Source organism: Ranitomeya variabilis, chromosome 6 (assembly GCF_051348905.1).
Source record: "Ranitomeya variabilis isolate aRanVar5 chromosome 6, aRanVar5.hap1, whole genome shotgun sequence".
In the NCBI taxonomy this organism is placed as follows: domain Eukaryota; kingdom Metazoa; phylum Chordata; class Amphibia; order Anura; family Dendrobatidae; genus Ranitomeya; species Ranitomeya variabilis.
The window spans coordinates 340,946,677-340,967,235 of record NC_135237.1 but is presented as its reverse complement, the minus strand read 5'-3'; positions in this window follow the sequence as shown (position 1 = coordinate 340,967,235).

Sequence of the window (20,559 nt, the reverse complement as noted above, 5' to 3'; positions counted from 1 at the left end):
GTCTCAGATATCCCCACCATGTCATAATTATGCTCCAACAACATTAGTTCTAATTCATCCATTTTGTTGGCGAGGCTTCTGGCATTAGTATACATGCACTTGATGTTACTCTCTGTACCTCTATTCTTTCTTAAATTACTAACTGTTCTAACCCCACCCCCCATGCCACCGCCACCCCCAACTTCCTCATTTGTGCCCAGGTCTCTATCTGCACTATCTTCCCCTCCTATAAAATGAATACCCTCCCCCCAATCCCTAGTTTAAACACTCCTCCAACCTTCTAACCATTTTCTCCCCCAGCACAGCTGCACCTTCCCCATTGAGGTGCAGCCCGTCCCTAGCGTAGAGCCTGTAGCCAACTGAGAAGTCGGCCCAGTTCTGCAGGAACCCAAACCCCTCCTTCCTACACCAATTCTTGAGCCACTTATTAACCTCCCTAATCTCCCGTTGCCTCTCTGGCGTGGCACGTGGTACAGGCAGTATTTCGGAAAATACCACGTTGGAGGTCCTTGCTTTCAGCTTGCAGCCTAATTCCCTGAAATCATCTTTAAGGACCTTCCACCTACCTCTAACTTTGTCATTTGTGCCAATGTGCACCATGACCGCTGGGTCCTCACCAGCCCCTCCCAGTAATCTGTCCACCCGATCAGCGATGTGTCGGACTCGAGCGCCAGGTAGGCAGCACACCGTCCGACGATCCCTGTCTTTGTGACAGATTGCACTATCTGTTCCCCTAATAATTGAGTCCCCCACTACCAGCACCTGTCTGGCCTGCCCTGCTCTCCTATTTCCCTCCTTACTGGAGCAGTCACTCCTCCGGCTTTCAGAGGACATGCCTGGCTGCAGCAGTGCTACCCCTGTACTGGCACCCCCCTCATCTGCCAACTTAGCAAACTTATTGGGGTGTGCCAGATCAGGACTAGCCTCCCTGGCACTCTTCCCTCTACCCCGCCTTCTATCTGTCACCCAGCTAACTGCCACACTGTCCTGCAGCTCCATCCTACCATCCCCCTCCTCATCTATCCCATTGAGCGTCTGCTCTGTGAGCAGAAGACTCCTCTCCATATTGTCTATGGATCTCAGTGTTGCCAGCTGCACATTTAGATCCAGTATCTGGGTTTCCAAATGCACAATGTGCTCACATCTCGCACAGCAGTATGCACCCTCGACCGGCTGGTCAAGGACTGCATACATGTGGCAAGATGTACACTGGATGGCATTAACAATTGTGGAGCACATTTCCTAATGGGGATTGCAGCACACAGAAACGTTAATTAAAAATAAATACAAAGTATTAATTAAACCAAAAAAAAAAAAAAAACAGAAGAAAAAAAAAAAAACAGAAGCAATTCCTCCCTTGGAAACTCCCTGGTTCCAAAGTCACTGAATCACAAGTCACACACTTACCACCGTTCACACTTACGCTCAGGTCACACTCAGCTCGTTCACACTCGCTGTGCTGAAGATTTATAGATTTTTTTTTTTTTTCTCTCTCCAGCTCCCCTCAACAGCAATCCACCTTGCTGTTCAGATGCACTTCCAAAAAGGAAGTTTGCATTTATAATATGCTGAAAGTGACAACGTATCTCTGGTGATTTTAGGTGAGAGGATCGATCAATGGATGATCCAGTTTGCATCAAATTTCCTGAAATTTGCGGTTTCATGCGACTTTGAACATTTTGAGACTTGATTTGTGAATTGGAAAATAAATAACCCTGGCACAATTTCCCACACTGATGAAGCATCAGATAACAAGCTAATATCATTTTACATAGCCATCCAGGCTGAACTATAATGCACTGCAGCTAAGCCATCTGGAGGATTATCATACCTTGTATGGTGGTCAGTACATGGGCCATCACAGATCAACAGTTCCCAGCAGATCACAGTTTGTACAACAGTTATTTTCTATCTGCAGAGTAACTGGGTAAATCTCCCTCTCCTGAAGAGTGTGAGATCTTATGGTACAGAGTTCAAGTCCGCTTCCTCTCTGAAGAGGCAATTTTCAGAGCTCTTATGATCAGCAGGGTCCTCTCTCCTGTAGAGTGTAGGTTCTTAATATCCGTGGGGGTTCTCTCTCTCCCCCACATGAATGTTCTGAGCAATTACAAGCTTTCCAGTATTGAGACTTGAGCAAATTTATTCTCCACAAATCAAAATTTTGGGGAAAATTTGGTTATGTCAGCACATTTGAATTTCAAAGGATCCGCTCGTGTCTACTGGTGATGTTATGAAAAGATAACGTTAAAATTTGCTTTTAGTAAAATAAAATATAGGTTAACAAAATGCCAGGTACAAGGATGACATTGGATTTAAATTATATGTGAAATGTGCATTTTATCTTCTTGTTCTGGTCTTGACTGTGATATAAGAACATTGATGGAGTCAAAGGCCACATTTGAAGCCTTAGTTATATATTGGTTTGACCACCTTCGGTCTAGAGGGATTGTAAAGGCCTATATGTGGGCATATTCCTATGTAAGGTATTACAATCCCTTTCTGTAATGATAGAGAACACCTCTAGGTAAAAGGAAAAAGTAGCACAGTATGTTTGGTGGTTACAAATCCTACTAGACTGATACTTCACATATCCTCTTCTAGCGTTACATGACTTTGAGCATGCACCATGCATATCACAAAACATGATTATGGTCCCAGACCATGGTATGACGAACACAGTCACAGTTCTAGTTATAAGAGGTGTACTGTTTCTTTGAAAACTGCTCATCTCCAATATGCAACAACAGCAAAAGTCTAACAGTCAACTTTATCTTCCCTCCCTATATTTGCTGCCAACTGTCCGAATTTTGAAGGCAGCTCACAACAGGTTTAAAAGGATATAGGTAAGAACGGCAAATATAAACTGGAGATTATAATTGTCTGAATATGTATAATTTTGTAGGTGAGGTGAAATACAAAAACATTTTTCTACTGCGTGCGACAACAGTGCAGCAAGAGTAGTGGTGTGGCCCTTAAAAAAACAGCCATATCTGTATTATGACCTGCTCCAGTTTTTGGCCCCAGTCATAGTGGCTACCTTTTCAGTTCGTTGTTTGTAATGTTTTGATTATGATTTTGCATGGCAATAATATTTTCTTCTCTGTCATCACTCAAGTTACAGATATAGCTAGAGCCAAAAGGGAGCTATCTCCAGTTCGAAGGTGCTGGAGGCCAGAGATGATAATTCTGAACTGGAGGCCAGAACTGGGGGCCAGGATTAAGAGGAGCCTTTGGAGAGCACCACCACAGCTCAGCCCTGTCGACGCCTCCCTCATAAACCAATAAGCTAAGGAGGACCCCCCACACCAGCACTGGTGTACACGACCTGGAAATTTCAGTCAGTGATGATGGGGAGGTGGATTTCTACTTGAGCTTGGCTCACTATTTCAGGCATGTCTGCTTTGGTTTGAGGCTGAGGCTCAGGGCTGCCCTCCAAATAGTTTTGGCTGCCTCAACACCTCCAATTTCTCCAATGTCATTTTTGGAATTCCTCAAAAGGTGGCAGCTTTTGGAGGCCAGCAAAAACCCGCCATTGGACCTTCAAAAGGTCAATCAGCAGGCTACCAGCATGACAGCCACCACCTCCAGTGCCAGCCACCCGGCAGCCACCACCACCTCCTCCAGTCCAACCATCTTGGCAGCCAACAACCCCCTCACCACCATCTCTCCTTCCCCAATCCCTTTTGTCTTGTTGGAATGATAGGCCAAACCCAGAAGACAAGGCCCGAGGAAGATCTGGGACTCAGGATTGTGTGCTGAGATGCCACCACAGTCACTGAAGCAACTTGAACTACAGCAGGAGGGTGGTATATTTTGGCTGGACAAGCCATACCTACCCAACACTCTGGACCATGGATTATATCTTCCCTCACTTATCCCTTATGTCTCCACTCCCGTTGCTGCTCCCCCACCTTTTTCAACACCCAGTCCTGGCTCTGATTTGAGTTCCTCACCTTTTTATTATAATGTGTAATGTTTGTTTGTTGTTTATTGTTTCCCATTTTGCTTTGTCTTGAATTAATGTTTATATTTATATTTGTCATGGTTTGGCATATGACAAAAATATGCCTGTTTCCTTTTTAAATTTTTTATCCTTAATACATTTAAATTTTAACAATTATAATTGACTTGTATTCTTATTTGCCACTTTAGAAAAACACGTAATTTTGTGTAGTGTTAAAGCATATCTTTAGTACCAAATAATATTTTGTAAATTAATTTATAGAAGAAGATTTTCAGAAAGGGGAACTTGAAAACATAAGTAAGCCTATAGCAGTAATGATTTTGGCAAGGATCTAGGGTCCTTATATTTTCACTTCATATGTAGTTCAGTGTCCAACATTTATTAGTTGCTTTATATGCTTCTAATTTTAATTATAAAAAAAAGGCATAGGATCCCCCATATTTTACATAACCAGCCGAGGGAAAGCCGACAGCTGGGGGCTGATGTTTATAGCCTGGGAAGAGAGTAACTAACATGGAGCTTCCCAGGCCAATAATATCAGCTCACAGCTGTCTACATAGCCTTTATTTGCTATTAACAAAGGGCGAACCCCAAAAAATTACATAAAGTCCTCTCCTATTTTAAATAGATTCTGGCACATAGCCAGGTACAGTGGCAAGTGGGGTATTAGTATTGGAGTTCATGTCAGCTTTGCATTGTCAGCTGACATCAAGCTCAGGGGTTAGTAACGAAGAGGCGTCTATAAGACTCACATCCATCTAATGGATGAACCATTTCTGGTGTGGCTGAGGGCTGATGTTCTTAGTCTGGGAGGGGGCCAATATACATAGTCCCTTCCTAATCTATTAATATCAGCCCGCAGCTGTCTGCCTAGCTGTTGCTGGTTATTAAAAATAGGGAGTCACCCCTTGTAAATAACCAGTAAAGGCTAAGTAGACAGCTGTGAGCTGATATTAATAGTCAGGTAAATTCCATGTTTATTATCCCTTCTCAGGCTAAGACCAGCTCTCAGCTGTCTGCTTTCCATCAGCTGATTAGTGCAAATTAGGGGGACCCATGCCATTTTTTTTTTTTATTTATTTAATTTTGAATTAATTACAAGTACAGAAAGCTACACACATAAAGCACTGATTAGATATCTTAATGACTTCTATATCTATTTATCTATCTAGCTATCTATCTATCTGAAGTTGTATATAACATTGCTTTATTACTTAGAAAACTAGCTTGAAATGATAGAGAATTAGTGTATGTAAAAGCTGAAGTTAAAAGTGCATTGCAACGGATTGCATACGCATGTCATACAGATGTCATGCGAATGCTAGGTGTGAAAAATTGGATAATGAAACTAGCATGACACTCGCATAACACTTGTCCTATTTTTCACGAACAACACTGGACCGATAATAAATACGCTAATGAGCGGGAGCCCTAATTGTGGATGGTTAGCTTCCAAGGCAATGAGCTGTAATCTGAAGAGAAGTGTTAATATCTCAAGAATGGCTTACATGTTTTATAAGCAGAAAAATGCAAAATTGCATGTATTTACAAGCATTATCTGTCAATACCCATTATTGAAGATGAGAAAAACCCATCAAATATAAATTATAATTTGAACAGCTAAAACTGTGACAGTAACAGAATTACATATATTTGAGAAAAGTCCCATGCATCACAAAGAGAGCTCTGTACAAACTTGGCTGGATTTATTTTTATCCAGACCAAAGAAGCAAGCAATGTTGAAGAATAAAAGGCAGAGTGAATGAAATGTTGCTACATTGTATTACTACTGTTTTTGTCTTTTATCTTTATAGAATAAATAAAAGATGAAGCATTAACACTTCCTGTGCCTTTGACTCTTGAACATGGCTTATTTTTTTCGGCTGGGTGAATGATTGAGCCGAGTTTGCATGGAGCTTTCCTTACAGTATATGGGACTTTGCTCAATATACAGTGACTGCAAAAAAAAATCTTTACAAGTGCAACAAAACAACAAAATTTTAACATTCGAGTGTTTTAATGTGGATATTTCATTACAATCTGGTCAAATCGCCTGCTCAATGCAGGATTCACTACATCATCCCAAATCATCACTAAATTATTATTAGTAACTAGTGTTGCAACTTACAACATTCTGGAACCTTAACTTTTTCCAAGAGCCATAACTATTTTTCCATCAACATAGCGGTACGAGGGTTTGTTTCTTGTGGGACAAGTTGTAGTTTTGAATAACACCATTCAATTTAACATACAATATACTGAAAACAAACAGGATGAAATAGTGAAAAATATCAATTTCTGCCATTTTTCCTTTTACTAATGAAGGGTCATTTTTACAATATTCATTGTTGATATAAGCATAATTCTCCAGATCAGGGCAATTTTAGTGATAACAGAATTATATAAATGTTTTTTAATTAAGCAATTAAAAAAAATTCAGTAGCTTGTGAAAAAAATTGGATTATTTAATCACTTCCTAAAGGTACCGTCACACTCAGCGACGCTGCAGCGATATAGACAACGAGCCGATCGCTGCAGCGTCGCTGTTTAGGTCGCTGGGGAGCTGTCACACAGACAGCTCTCTCCAGCGACCAATGATCAGGGGAACGACTTCGGCATCGTTGAAACTGTCTTCAACGATGCCGAAGTCCCACAGGCAGCTCCAGGGTAACCAGGGTAAACATCGGGTTACTAAGTGCAGGGCCGCTCTTAGTAACCCGATATTTACCCTGGTTACCATTGTAAAAGTAAAAAAAAAACACTACATACTCACCTTCTGATGTCTGTCACGTCCCCCGGCGTCCACAGGGTTACGCGCTGCTGCTCAGAGCTTCCTGCACTGAATGTGTCAGCGCCGGCAGTAAAGCAGAGCACAGCGGTGACGTCACCGCTGTGCTCTGCTTTGACACAGTCAGTGCAGGAAGCTCTCGGCAGCAGCGCGTAACCCTGTGGACGCCGGGGGACGTGACAGACATCAGAATGTGAGTATGTACTGTTTTTTTTTTTTTTACTTTTACAATGGTAACCAGGGTAAATATCGGGTTAATAAGCACGGCCCTGCGCTTAGTAACCTAATGTTTACCCTGGATACCATTGTAAAACATTGCTGGCATCGTTGCTTTTGCTGTCAAACACGACGATACACACCGACCTAACGACGAAATAAGGTGCTGGCCTTCTAGCTCCGACCAACAATATCACAGCGGGATCCAGATCGCTGCTGCGTGTCAAACACAACGAGATCGCTATCCAGGACGCTGCAACGTCACGGATCGTTGTCGTTCTCGTTGGAAAGTTGTTCAGTGTGAAGGTACCTTAAGAAACAGTTGTAATATTTCATTATTTCAGCTCTGGAGAACATCAGGTGTTTAGGTAGTAAGTAGCATTGTCCACAGTTGCCTCATGTTGGTCCATAGATTTTATCTACTTCCCTTTACTGAGCTTCAGTCAGATGACTTGTCACCTCTGCTACTACAACTGTTCTCAGTCCTGTTAATAGCTGGCCACTGCAATCAAAGTAACACCTCTCTTCAAGTGTGATTCCAGTTTGCATTAATTTATCTGCTACATTGCTGCTATTAACCATTGCCCTGCTGAAAAATTGCACTTTTTAAATCATCTCCATGGCACTGTAAATGTACAACAGGATGAGGATATGGTGCAATAGAAACTCCATTGTTCAGAAATAAAGTAATTATTTATTCCACATACTCAAAAAGGTATAAAACAAAGAGCTTTTTAAAATACATATAAAACTTTGTCAATAGGTGTAGTCCAATTCTGGGTTTTGTTACCTCTTAGTTTTTTCCATCATGAAGCTCTGAGAAACAAGCGTAACGAGAAAAAAGAATGTTGGGTATATTGCAGATGTTTAAGCACAGAGTTTGAATTTAAAGCTTTGCTAAACTTTTTGATTTACTCTAACAAGCACTGATCTTTAACGACTATCTTCGAACAGATTATTTTTACTATTTATTTGCTTTCTAAAAGTAAATTAAGACACTTCCTAAATAGTCTTTAACCCCTTCACCACCAAGGGTGGTTTGCACGTTAATGACCAGGCCAATTTTTACAATTCTGACCACTGACCCTTTATGAGGTTATAATTCTGGAACGCTTCAACAGATCCTGGTGATTATGACAAAGTTTTCTCGTGACATATTCTACTTCATGATAGTGGTAAAATTTCCTTGATATTACCTGCATTTATTTGTGAAAAAAACAGAAATTTGGCGAAAATTTTGAAAATTTCGCAATTTTCCATCTTTGAATTTTTATGCAACTAAAACACAGTGATATGTCACACAAAATACTTAATAAGTAACATTTTCTACATGTCTACTTTACATTAGCACAATTTTGGAACAAATTTTTTTTTTGTTAGGGAGTTATAAAGGTTAAAAGTTGACCAGCAATTTCTCATTTTTACAACACCATTTTTTAACAGGGACCACATCTCATTTGAAGTCATTTTGAGGGGTCTATATGATAGAAAATACCCAAGTGTGACACCATTCTAAAAACTGCACCCCTCAAGGTGCTCAAAACCACATTCAATAAGTTTATTAACCCTTCAGGTGTTTCACAGGAATTTCTGGAATGTTTAAATAAAAATGAACATTCAACTTTTTTTCACAAAAAATTTACTTCAGCTCCAATTTGTTTTATTTTACCAAGGGTAACAGGAGAAAATGGACCCCAAAAGATGTTGTACAATTTGTCCTGAGTACGCCGATACCCCATATGTGGGGGTAAACCACTGTTTGGACGCATGACAGAGTTTGGAAGCGAAGGAGCGCCATTTGACTTTTCAATGCAAAATTGACTGGAATTGAGATGGGACGCCATGTTGCGTTTGGAGAGCCCCTGATGTGCCTAAACATTGAAACCCCCCACAAGTGACACCATTTTGGAAAGTAGACCCCCTAAGGAACTCATCTAGAGGTGTGGTGAGCACTTTGACCCAACAAGTGCTTCACAGAAGTTCATAATGCAGAACCGTAAAAATAAAAAATCATATTTTTTCTCAAAAATTATCTTTTCGCCCCCAATTTTTTATATTCCCAAGGGTAAGAGAAGAAATTGGACCCCAAAAGTTGTTGTACAATTTGTCCTGAGTACGCTTATACCCCATATGTGGGGGTAAACCAGTGTTTGGGTGCATGGGAGGGCTCGGAAGGGAAGGAGTGCCATTTGGAATGCAGACTTAGATGGAATGGTCTGCAGGCGTCACATTGCATTTGCAGAGCCACTAAAGTACCTAAACAGTAGAAACCCCCCACAAGTGACACCATTTTGGAAAGTAGACCCCCTAAGGATCTCATCTAGATGTGTTGTGAGAGCTTTGAACCCCCAAGTGTTTCATTACAGTTTATAACGCAGAGCCGTGCAAATAAAAAAATATTTTTTTTTCCACAAAAATTATTTTTTAGCCCCCAGTTTTGTATTTTCCCAAGGGTAACAGGAGAAATTGGACGCCAAAAGTTCGGAAGGGAAGGAGCACTGTTTTACTTTTTCAACGCAGAATTGGCTGGAATTGAGATCAGACGCCATGTCGCGTTTGGAGAGCCCCTGATGTACCTAAACAGTGGAAACCCCCCAATTATAACTGAAACCCTAATCCAAACACACCCCTAACCCTAATCCCAACGGTAACCCTAACCACACCTCTAACCCAGACACACCCCTAACCCTAATCCCAACCCTATTCCCAACTGTAAATGTAATCCAAACCCTAACCCTAACTTTAGCCCCAACCCTAACCCTAACTTTAGCCCCAACCCTAACCCTAACTTTAGCCCCAACCCTAACCCTAACCCTAGCCCTAACCCTAACTCTAGCCCTAACCCTAGCTCTAACCCTAGCCCTAGCCCAACCCTAGCCCTAACCCTAATGGGAAAATGGAAATAAATACATTTTTTAAATTTTTTAATTTTTTCCTAACTAAGCGGGTGATGAAGGGGGGTTTGGTTTACTTTTATAGCGGGGTTTTTAGTGGATTTTTATGATTGGCAGCCGTCACACACTGAAAGACGCTTTTTATTGCAAAAAATATTTTTTGCGTTACCACATTTTGAGAGCTATAATTTTTCCATATTTGAGTCCACAGAGTCATGTGAGGTCTTGTTTTTTGTGGGACGAGTTGACGTTTTTATTGGTGACATATTCGGGCATGGGAGATTTTTTGATCGCTTTTTACTCTGATTTTTGTGAGGCAGAATGACCAAAAACCAGCTATTCATGAATTTCTTTTGGGGGAGGCGTTTATACCGTTCCGCGTTTGGTAAAATGGATAAAGCAGTTTTATTCTTCAGGTCAGTATGATTACAGCGATACTTCATTTATATCATTTTTTTATGTTTTGGTGCTTTTATACGATAAAAACTATTTTATAGAAAAAATAATTATTTTGGCATCGCTTTATTCTGAGAATGATAACTTTTTTATTTTTTGCTTATGATACTGTATGGTGGCTCATTATTTGCGGGACAAGCTGACGTTTTCAGCGGTACCATGGTTATTTATATCCATCTTTTTGATCGCGTGTTATTCCCTTTTTGTTTGGCGGTATGAGAATATAGCGTTGTTTTTTGCCTCGTTTTTTTTTTTTTTTTTACGGTGTTCACTGAAGGGGTTAACTAGTGATATAGTTTTATAGGTGGGGTCGTTACGGATGTGGCGATACTAAATATGTGTACTTTTATTGTTTGATTTTTTTTTTATTTAGATAAAGAAATGTATTTATGGGAATTTTTTATTTTTTTTCTTTATTTAGGAATTTTTTTTTCTTTTTTTTTACACATGTGGAAATTTATTTTTTTTTAACTTTTTTACTTTGTTCCAGGGGGGGACATCACAGATCGCTGATCTGACAGTTTGCACAGCACTCTGTCAGATCGGCGATCTGACTTACAGTGCTGCAGGCTTACCAAGCGCTTGCTCTGAGCAGGCACTTGGTAAGCCACCTCCCTCCCTGCAGGACCTGGATGCCGCGGCCATTTTGGATCCGGGCCTGCTGCAGGGAGGAGAGGTAAGAGACCCTCGCAGCAACGCGATCACATTGCGTTGCTCCGGGGGTCTCAGGGAAGCCCGCAGGGAGCCCCCTCCCTGCGCGATGCTTCCCTGTACCGCCGGCACACCGCGATCATGTTTGAGCGTGGTGTGCCGAGGTTAATGTGCCGGGGGCGGTCCGTGACCGCTCCTGGCACATAGTGTCGGATCTCAGCTGCGATAGGCAGCTGACACCCGGCCGCGATCGGCTCCCCCCGAGAGCGCGGCCGATCGCGCTGGATGTACTATTCCGTCCTTGGGAATTAGGGCCCACCCCACATAGACGGAATAGTATGTCCAATGGCAGAAAGGGGTTAATAAAAAAAAATTATACAGTTTTGCTTCTGCAGTGTCTGCATTCCAAGTCTTTTATTTATCATAGTTGTCAATCCTCCAGAATGCCTGTTCAGTTCTAAAGGCTCTCTACAGTCTTCTTCTCCCTTCTCTTAGTGTTACAGATAGCAGCAGGGATGTTGAGGGGTTGTATACAGATCTCCAGTGGATTCAGGATAAAGGATGTATGATGTATAGTCACATGGGTGACAGGGAAAACAAGCAATAGAAAAGGAGTAAAACACATACAGATGAAATAGGTGCATTACTACAACTGAACTTTCACAGATATCTAAAGACAGCAGCACCCTGGATTTACACAGACCACACATTCAGCCTATATTACTGGGAGCGACACTTAGACCTCAGATATAGCCTATTTTACCTCTAAAGACACTAACATTAAGAAAACAATCTGTAATTTAGAGCAAACTGTTGAATTATGGAATGCAGATTACAATCTTAAACTTAATGCAATTCTATTAACTAAAGGTAAGCAGAAACATGCAGTCGTGTGCAAAAGTTTTGAGACTGAGGAAAGTTTTGTTTTTTTTGGTTTTCAGTTGCTATAGTAGTAATCTGCTTTAACTGTAGATTGTTATGAAGACCAACTCCTTGCTATTAAAACAAATTTAATCACAAAACCTCCATTCCTCTTAACTTCAGCTTTGCCACAAAATGGCCTGCTTACACAATTTAATTGATCTTCTCATTAGCTCATGACATGGTTAATAGCATTCTAAACCTGCCCGGTGCCCGTTTTTGGAGCCCCACTGCAAGGAGAAATTAATTTTTTTACTTCAAGCATTGTTTTGTGTTCAGTAAAGGATTGCATTGGCATGGGTTCAGTCACCGATTTGTGTCCACCCTGTTTGTGCCTGATCCTGCTTATCCTCTTGATCCCGACCTTGTTCTCAGTTGCAGTTGAAGATGAGCCATCATAGTGAGATTTACTGCTTTAAGAATATGAGCAACTCATCTGCTGCTTTGATTCTGTTGCCCATACTCACAAACAGTAAACAGTTTTCATTCTTGTATAATAAAGCAATGCCAAATGCAAAGGGAAGTGATATATACAATGTGGTGCCCTCTTGCTATTTGGGATGGGGCCATGTCTATTAACGGTGATGTGAACAAAATAGGAGGAGGTGGATTGTCACCACCCGATTGTGAAACCAGACCTAATGCCCAATCGAGAAGGCTTCACCACCTGTCATGGTGCATCAATGCCACTCAAAACATTGATCCAGGGGGCCGTGAAAGATACATACTGCCTTTGCTGCTCTATTTGTTTATGGTGAAGTGCATTTCAAGCTTAATGCTAAGTCGAGAGAGTGTCCCTCATTCTTTGTGTAATTATGGCAGCTGGATACCTTCCATGGAGGTAGAGCGCACGCCATAATTTCATGAAAGATAGCAGCTTGAACTAAGTGGAACGACAGCAACTACAACACCAGTAACTTGAGCAGGTAGGGTTTCAGTTGCCACACAAACAGATGACTGGGAGCATATGCCTGTTTCCTCAACAAATAATCCAAGTGAAATCTGATGTTGTTATGGAGAGCGAGTAGCAGGTGAAGTACCACGAGCAGTAGTTGTGAATGATGATATCATAAAGACAAGCATGAGGAGTATGGCTAGGATGACAATTTGATGACAATTGGTGATCAGTTTGCATTTCCCAAATAAGCAACTAATGTTAGTTAATTTAGTTAAGTTAGGAAATTTTTTAACCCTTCAGTTGCCACATAGTAATTAATGCAAAGTGGAATGAAAAAAGTAATTTAAATTTTACCTCTAAAATCTTGTTTTTGCTGCAAATTACTCATGTTTGCAAGAGGTAACACCCAAAAGTGAACCATACAGTTTGTTAGCCCCTTACTTACGAGTGTGGTGATACCCCACATGTAGTCAAAAAGTTCTGTTAAGACAAATGGCAGGGCTTGGAGCGGAAAGAGCAATATTTGAGTTTTGGAACACAAATTTGGCTGAAAGAGCCGGCAGGCATGTCGCCATTGCAGAGCCCCTAAGATACCTTATCAGCAGAAACTCCCCACAACTGACCCCATTTTGGAAACTACCCTCATCGATTTTATCCAGAGGTATATTGAGCATTTTGAACCCACAGGTACAACACAGAATTTGATAACATTAGGTCATCATATTAAAACAGTTAATTTATTTCACAAAAATCTTGTTTAACTCCAAATTTCTCAATTTTATAAAAGACAACACCAAAAATTGGACCCCACAGTTTGTTACCCACTTTCATATAAGTGCACAGATACCCAACATGTAGTCAAAAAGTTCTTTTTGGACAAACGGCAGGAGCAATATTTGAATTTTGAAACACAAATTTGGCTGAAAAATGGAGGCCACCATATCCCATTTGCAGAGCCCCTAAGGTGACTAAATAGAAGGAAACCCCCACAACTGAGCCATTTTTTGAAACTGCACTCCTCAAGGATTTTGTCCAATGGTATAGTGGGCATTTTGAACCTACATGTATGACACAGGATTTTATAACTTTTGGTCATCATATTGAAAAAGATAATTTTTTCACAAAAATCTTGCTTTAGCCCCAATTTATTAACTTTTGCAAGATGTAACACCTAAAAGTGGACCCCACAATTTGTTATCCAATTTGTTATTTTTACAAGCGTGGAGATACCCCATATGTTTGTGTAGAAAACAAATTTGGCTCTATTTTGAATATTGTCATATTTTCTGAGCTAGTGTGGTTTAATAGCGACATAAATCCCCATAAATGTCTTTTTTTTTGCAAATTATACCCCCTATTGTATTTATCTAGAGAGGTAGTAAGTAATATGATACCATCGTTTTATATGCAGCTGATGCAACACAAGTTTAAAAATTTACCATTTGCATCTTTTTTCATGATTATAAATTTTTTTGGTACATTTTGAGGCACATACCTCAAATTTAATTGCATTATTGTAATAGTTTTTCAGTTGTTCAGAAATACATTCAATATTACATCAATGGGAGTACTGGATACACAGCTGTGCCTATAATAATAGATTATGCACCATTTGATCTTTAAGGTAAAATTGATGGAATTCAAAGCTTACAGAGATATTGAGCTACCAAACAAGAAAATCCTGCTAGGAATTAGTACTCACAGAGGAAGACATGTCCCTAAAACACATTTGCTGATTATAAAACGTTTCTTGCTAACAAAACAGTTGTCCTGCAATTGCATATTCTGTAGCAGGAAGAATAATAAACTGTTCTGGAATGAAGGGCAAAATGTGGAGGAAAATGCAGCCAAAGTTGTGGCAAAACTGAGTTTGTTCCAAAGATGAAAGAACACCAGCAGGTCTAGAATGAAAGGTTTATCTTTCCAAGAGACTGGTCGTACAATTTCTGTTTATCTCCATCAATCCCCATATGAGGTACGAAAATGCCAATAGACGTGGTGCACCATAGCAGACTCCGACCCGCAAAGTTTGGAACCGCTATGTGTACAAAACAACCAATCACCTAAAGAATTCTAAAAGTATGCGTATAAGTAAAGAACAGCCTCATTATTAAAGATCCCCCAATAAAATAATCATGCCCGTATCACTAATATAAATAATATATAAGTAATATAAATGAAAACAAAACTTTTGCCTAGCAAGACATATTCATAAAAAAGTCAAACTACTGTAAGATGAATATTCAAAAATGTTTATGTGAGCAAAGAAGCCCTGCAATTAATTGTCAGATCACCTGTCTTTTCCAAGAACATTTGTGGGGTCCACATTCTGGAGTATACAGATGCGGGCATGTGAATGAGAATTTGTCTGAATAATAGTTTGATATTTGATGATCAAGTCCTGAAATTAATTGTGAAATGGGGTAAAATGTGTTTTACTGATTAAAAATATTCTTTTTATTACTTGTCTAATAAAAAATTCCTCTCCACTGGCGTCCAGAAACAGAAGATATAAATGATTTGAAAAAAAAAATGCTACCAAACAATTTGGTCTTATTCATGTTAAACTAATATTGGGAAGTTGTGTGGTAGATTTCAAAGCAGGAGGTGACACAAAAGCCTGGTTGGGAAGGGCACATGGGGCAATAATACCAAGAGTCATTCCTTGTACTGTGCTTCCTACAAACCCAGCATCTTTTTGGGGGATGGTCATTCTCTGACTCAAATACTGCCTCCTGTGCCGTTGAGTCACATAGGAGACACTTGACAATTTTTTCCTGGAACTGGAGAAAAGTGAGTGCACCTTGTTACTCTTTATACAGGACGAAGCTGTTGTAGGTAGCAATCTGGATGAGGTAAATTGCAACCTCTTTATATCAGGACCAGATATAAAAATGGTTGAAGTGCCTGGTCCAACAAGTCAACTCCTCCCATAAATTTATTATAGTCTGTGATGCAGACCGATATTTGCTTGTTCCTGGTGGCGGCTGTGTCTCTAACCATCACAGTGGTGTACACATGCAGCGTGGTCAGCATGCAGACTTCCTTCTTTTCATTCCACTTTACTGCAAGAAGTTGGTCACTTGCAAGTGAGAATGATGTCCCCTTGTTCAAACATCTGGACACCAACTGTGATGGAAAACCTACTCGGTTTATCCTGACTGTCCCACAGACCCCTGTATTTGCAGAGTGGAGGGATTTGTATACGGTAATACTCGTATAGTAGTTGTTTGTTTACACGAGGTACCCTTGATGAAGAAAGGGCATCTGGGGGAAGTTTGGTGGGTTAATTTAGTGGTCCCTAATGCCGTACATTATAAAGATGGATGTGTTGCCTGTTGTGCTCTTACTCATTTTGCCATAGTTTGCTCGCTTGGAGTGGAGTAATTGTCGGAATGACAGACGGCCCTTGAAACTCATCAAGGACTCTTTGACTGCAACATTTTGCTCAGGGGTGTATGAATTTAAAAATAAATCTTTTAGAAGGGAAATTAGGGTCTAAATTTGTTCAAACAACGTTAGTTGGGTTCAGTTCTTTGGGGGGCTTGGAAATAGTCACTAACATGAAGAGATCTCAGAATGGTTTCATAGTAGGCTTGGGACATAACAACTGCAAATAAAAGGGTACTGTGGACAGATTTTGTTGTGCAGTAGGGGCAGAGTGCAGGTTTTTTTTTACTAATCCCATTTTTATGGTAATGCCTTAATCTTTTTCTATCTCAGGGATATGTGTGGGGATCCAGGAGCGAGAATGAAAAGATGTAAGTTTTTAGGAAATGTATTGATGGGCATATAAATTTGTTTTGTGGGCAATCAATTGTAGGACTTCTGGCGTAATGAAAATTTGGAAAAAAAATCAAGGGGAATAAAATTAGTTACATCAACTTTTATACCAGGGGCTGCTAATAAAGGGGGAATTTGCCAGGAAAAGGAATTGTAGGGGGAAGGGGTAACTTCGGAACCTGTTTCTTCCTCTGTTGCATAAGCAGTGACGACTGACTCCACTACCATTGGGCAGTCAGATGACATGGCGGAAAAGTCGTCGTCAGTGCCTGAAAACTGCTCTGCTCAGAGCCAGATTCTGTTTCACTGCTGGAACTGCAGGAGCAAAGTAGGGTGAATGTCTATTCCATGGTGTACGTTCTGCTGGCCATATTTATATTATATATGCCTGCCTAACAAAAATCCTAAATCTAATTTAATGCTACTAGACCTAAACCTAATCTAACACCAACAGCCATGATCATGTTCTCCAGGGTCTCAGCTGCCCCCTATCACTGAAACCCCAGAGATTTTCCAACTCTGGGGGCGCTGCGCCCTTATTCCCAATCGTTGTTTTAAAACAGTAATGAGGGAATAAGACTTCTTGCGACCAAAGTTTTAATGCATATCTGCGGTTGTTTAGGAGTTAAAATTTCTCTCCCTATCTCTGTTGCTGAGCTGTGAGCTCTAGCTCACTCACTATACTGCCTGACTCTAAAATTTGCACTGCATTCCCTACCGTGACTTTTATAGAGGCTCTGATAGTCCCTCCTATATAACTGCACATTCATATGATGTGATAGCTTTAAAGCATTATGGTGAATCCTATGTACCTGTATCTGCGGACATGTTTTGTGACTGATACAATATTCTGCAATGTAAAATAATATTGTTTTTGGCATTCACAAAAATTGAATCACAAATTGTTCAAATTCACCATTACTTGGGAATGAAGACAAACAAAGAAATGATCCAGCTGGAAGTGGAGGCAGTTCAGACTTTGTGGGACTTTATTAGACAACTAAAGTGATAAATAGTTCTTCAAAAAGAAAAATGTTTACATAGCAAACACCTTGCACACCAGTGAGGAGGATCAACGCGTTTCAACTAAGAAGTCTTACTCATGATCTACCAAACGCGTTGATCCTCCTCACTGGTGTGCCAGGTGTTTGATATGTAAACATTTTTCTTTTTGAAGAACTATTTATCACTTTAGTTGTCTAATAAAGTCCCACAAAGTCTGAACTGCCTCCACTTCCAGCTGGATCATTTCTCTGTTTGTCTTCATTTGTTGTGGGCGCTCACCCCGAACCGTGCTGGGCGTTGGCAGGTCTGGGGATTTCGTCTAAGACCGGTAAGCTGACTACATTCCTTTTTTCTTTTATTACTTGGGAATTTCCTTAAATAATATATCAAATCGATTCGCTTATCTTTATCTCTTACCCTTTATGCATTTCTTTATAGTTTTAAAGATGATGTCCTATCAAATGCTCCTATTTTGACATTTTTTTTTCAACAGAAAAATAAGTTGAGTATGTTTACCGTTTAAAGGAGACCATACACTTAATTACAGCATAGCACCTATTAAGGAAGGTGCGGCTGAATATGTATATGGCGGCATTTTAAATTTCAATGCCTGTTCCTTTTTGTTCTTAGATGAGATAAGACATAGCCAAAGGTTTACTGCCTCACTTTATTTAACATATGTAGTCCATAGAAATAACATTAATGGAGGCAACTCTTACCATCCTTTATTCCTGACCTATATGGTTTGATTGATATCTCTGAAGACATGGAGACACAAGTCCTGTCCTCAAAGATGTCATTTAGGCCGTATATGGAAGAAATAAGCCATATACAGCATGATTTTACATTGTAGTATCTCTACCTACTTGACTTTGAGCAAAATATTAAAATACAGCTACAGGGGCCATTAAACCTAATTTTTTATGCAAAGTGACACATCAAATTCATTTACTAAGGATACTTTTGAAGACCAGAGGAACAGAACTAACAGGTACGGTGCCGGTTTGAGAGGCAAGAAATAATTGAACGTTTCCCTTTTTATAGTAGAGAATCCATTGAATGTTATGTAATATGTCACAAAATGCACAAGTTGAATGAGCTGAAATGTAATCAAACAACATAAGATACCACCTTAATCATTAGTCAGTAAACACTGTGGCATAAATAATTTCATTTATTATGCTATGCATTCTAAATGCTATTGCTTCAATCCGTCATTGCGTACTAAAATCGCTCATCCTTACTGCAATGATTTAAGTATCCCTACAGAGAATTCAAGTCATCAGAAAGTCATTAAATACTGTAAAAAATGAAAATGCCTATTACACAGCAGTCAACACTATTAACTGTTAGTTAAAACAGCATTTAATTTAACTAGACAGACACATTTTTACAGTTTACTTAGTACAAAAATAATGAGGACTTTAATGTTAATGTCATTTAGCAACAATAAGATGTGCATTGAATATGCATGCTGTAAAATGAATTCAAAGCATCTATCCATCTATCTATCTATCTATCTATCTATTTATCTATATGCAGAGGGTGAAATAAGTATTGAACAACATCATCAATAAGTAAATGTATTTCTAAAGTGCTATTGACAAGAAATTCTCATCAGATGTCTGTAACAACCAATTCAATCCACACAGGCAAATAAGTCAAACCATAGATGTCCATAAATTAGGTTATGTGTAACAATGAGAAATGACACACGGAAAAAGTATTGAACACCCTTATTTAAATCTAATTAATTCTTTGTACAAAAGTCTTTGTTAGTGATGACAGCTTCAAGATGCCTCCTGTATGGAAAAACTAGTCGCATGTATTATTCAGGTGTGATATTGTCCAATTCTTCCACACAAACACTCTTCAAATCCTGAAGGTTTTGTGGGCTCCTTCTATGAACACTGAGCCTTAGTCACTTCCATAAATTTTCTATTTAGGTCAGGTGATTGGCTGAGATATTCTAGTGGCTCTATTTTCTTTCTCTGAAACAAATTGCGATTTTCATTGGCTGTTTGTGTGAGATCATGGTCTTGCTGAAATGTCCACCCTTGTTTTATCTTCATCATTCTCATAGCTGGCAGCAGATTTGTATTAAAAATGTCTCAGTACATTTGTCCATTTATCCATCCTAAAATAATATGAAGTTTGCCAGTGCTGCATGCTGAAAAAACAGCCCCACATCATAAAAAAGCCAAGCTTCTTTGTTGGCATGGTGTTTTTGGGGTGATATTCAATGCTTTTTGGCCTCCAAACATGGTGTGCAATATGGATTTCAAACAGTTCAATTTTGGTCTTATCTGACCAGAATATATTCTCCCAGTATTTCAAAGGGTTGTCTAAATGTTGTTTACAGAACTTTAAATGCACTTGAATGTTCTTTTTGTTTAGCAATGGAGTCTTGTGTGCTGAGCGTTCATAGAGGCCATGGAGATTATATTACATATAGTTTTCTTTGAAACAATTGTACCTGCTGATTCTAGGTCTTTCTGAAACTCTCCACATGTGATCCTTGGCTCTTGGACAACACTTATGATATTTCTTTTCACTCTTCTGTCTGATCACCTTGTCGTGGCTGGTTTATGGTGAAATTATGTTCTTTTTATCTCTGGATTATGGTCCCAACAGTACTCACTGGAAACTTGTCTACAAATTCTTCTGTAAACAATGCCATCCGTATGTTTGCAACAATAAGGTTGTAAAGGACTTGAGACAGCTCAGTGGTTTTACCCATCATAAGATATTTCTTGTTGATAACTTGGTAATGAGACACCTTTTTATAGGCCATACGTTGAGCCAGTTGATATAATTTCTTACTAAGTGGTAAGATTGCTTTCTAGTTACTGATATATTTCAGCTGGTGTTATGACTTTTCGTGACTTTTTGCACCTCACCTTCTTCATGTGTTTAATAATTTTTCCTGTGTTTTTTTCTCATTATTACTATACATAAGTTAATTTATTGACATCTATGGTTT